Genomic DNA, 2,301 nt, shown 5'->3' with positions numbered 1-2,301 from the left:
CTGGCTTGTCTCAAATGGCCCTTACTCTCCAGCAGTTCATACTTCTATTGTGTACATAATCCCTGGATTACATAAACCCACCTGCTTACACCTACCAGCTCCACCCACTCTTGCCAAAGCTGTCACTATGAGAAGAATTAGAGCCTTTGCAAATACATTCTGATCCAGTGCCAGAGAAAAGGCAGCAGCTTGGAACATCAGGAACAACTTCAGGAATCTGACTTTCGGGACATTTCCCAGGCTGCCCTGACCCTCGTTCTGGATTTGCCCCAACTAAAAATAGTTTCCTTGATTGCACTGAAAACATTTTCAGCTCATTTCTTATACTGCCTGAGATGTCATTGTTCGGAGATTAGACTGACAAGCATCTTCTTAAAAATGTGAATCATGGCCAGGCATGGCGGTGCACGCTTGTAATCCCAGCATTTTGGGAGGACGAGGTGAGCAGATCACTTGAGCTCAGGAGTTCAAGACCAGCCTGAGCAACATAGTGAGACCACATATCTCTCTTTTTTTTTTTTTTTTTTTTTTTTGAGTGGCGTGATCTCGGCTCACTGCAACTTCCGCCTCCCAGGTTCAAGCGATTCTCCTGCCTCAGCCTCCCGAGTAGCTGGGATTACAGGTGCTCACCACCATGCCTGGCTAACTTTTGTATATCTATTAGAGATGGGGTTTCACCATGTTATCCAGGCTGGTCTCAAACTCCTGACCTCAGGTGATCCACCTGTCTTGGCCTCCCAAAGTGCTGGGATGACAGGTGTGAGCCACCATGCCCGGCCCCTTCTCTCCATATTCTGAGTGTAAACATCACCTTTCCAATACAGAAATATCAGCCCTGCTGGGGCTCCGAGATGTGACTGAGATTCAGCTAATTGCTCGTCCCTGCAGGAGACCTGGACTCAGAACTAAGGTGAGAGAGAGGCAGGGAACAGGGCATCGTTTTGTTGTTGTGGGTTGTGGCAGAGGGAGCTTGGCTCTGGAGGCAGGAACCAAGGCCGCAGCATCCTGACTTGGCAGCTGCCTGATCCGGGTAAGGTGGCAGCTCCGCTGGTGAGCCAGTTCTTCAGTGCGATCCTGAGAGCTGGTTGTCCCTGGAAGCCTGCCTAGTGCCAGTGTCTCTGGCCCTCCTGCCAGTTACTTGATCTCTATCTAACCCTTCCTAAAGCCCTTCTGGCTTGAATTGGTTAGGCTGGATCCTGCTGTCTGCAGCTAAGGACCCCCTGGCTAATGCAGACAGCGCAAGGACAACAGGGGACAGGGAAAAGAGCTGTGGAGAGGTGGTAGGAGAGGCAGGAAAAGATTCGGGAAGTTGGCAAATATTTTGAACAATGGCCACTATTTAGTGAGGCCATACCATGTGCACTATCTTTTTTTTTGGGGGGAGACAGAGTCTCACTCTGTCATCCAGGCTAGAGTGCAGTGGCGCAATCTCGGCTCACTGCAACCTCCACCTCCCAGGTTCAAGCAATTCTCCTGCCTCAGCCTCCCAAGTAGCTGGGATTACAGGTGTGCACCGCCACACCCAGCTAAATTTTGTATTTTTAGTAGACACTGGGCTTCACCATGTTGGCCAGGCTGGCCTCGAACTCCTGACCTCAGGTGGTTTACCCACGTCAGCCTCCCAAAGTGCTGGGATTACAGGCATGAGCCACGGTGCCCAGCCCATGTGCACTGCCTTTCACCTTTACCACTCTGTTAGGCATTATTCCCGTTTTACAGATGAGGAAATGGGCTGAGAGTGGTTAAGGGGCCTGCCCAACGCCACACAGCCTTAAACAGTGAATCGGGAACTCGAACTCCGATCCTTCGTGTTCAAAGCCTAGGCTCTCTCTGCTTTGTTACTTTGCCCCGGCCAACACAGCCTGCAGAAAAGAGCGGACCCTCCTTTCCCCATCCTTTCTGCTCCTCTTGTCTTCCAGCTGTCAGAGCCCGGACGTTCAGCTAAGCCTGAGGAACACCACCGTTTGCTCATCTGGACTTAAAAAGGCTGTGTAAACGTGCATTAGTCAGCAGCAGCCCACACATCGGAAAACACTGATAGGCTGGGGCACACATTCCCAGAATAGATGGCAGGTCGCTGAGTCCACCACTCAGGGGATGGGATTCTGGGAGCTATTTGCTTTCTGCCCTCAATAATTATGATATTTGATTTTTTTACACACAGTAGGTGGATTGCTTCTGTTGTCACATCATATATTGCAATTAGTGGCACCAAATCAGTTAAGAGAGATGGGCAGGCAAAAAAACATAAATTGTGATTATTATTGGATAGTGAGATTATTGGTAATTTTTATTTTCTTC

Source organism: Cebus imitator, unplaced genomic scaffold, assembly GCF_001604975.1.
Source record: "Cebus imitator isolate Cc_AM_T3 unplaced genomic scaffold, Cebus_imitator-1.0 Scaffold36, whole genome shotgun sequence".
NCBI classification, from domain to species: domain Eukaryota; kingdom Metazoa; phylum Chordata; class Mammalia; order Primates; family Cebidae; genus Cebus; species Cebus imitator.
Note: the sequence above shows the minus strand (reverse complement) of the source record.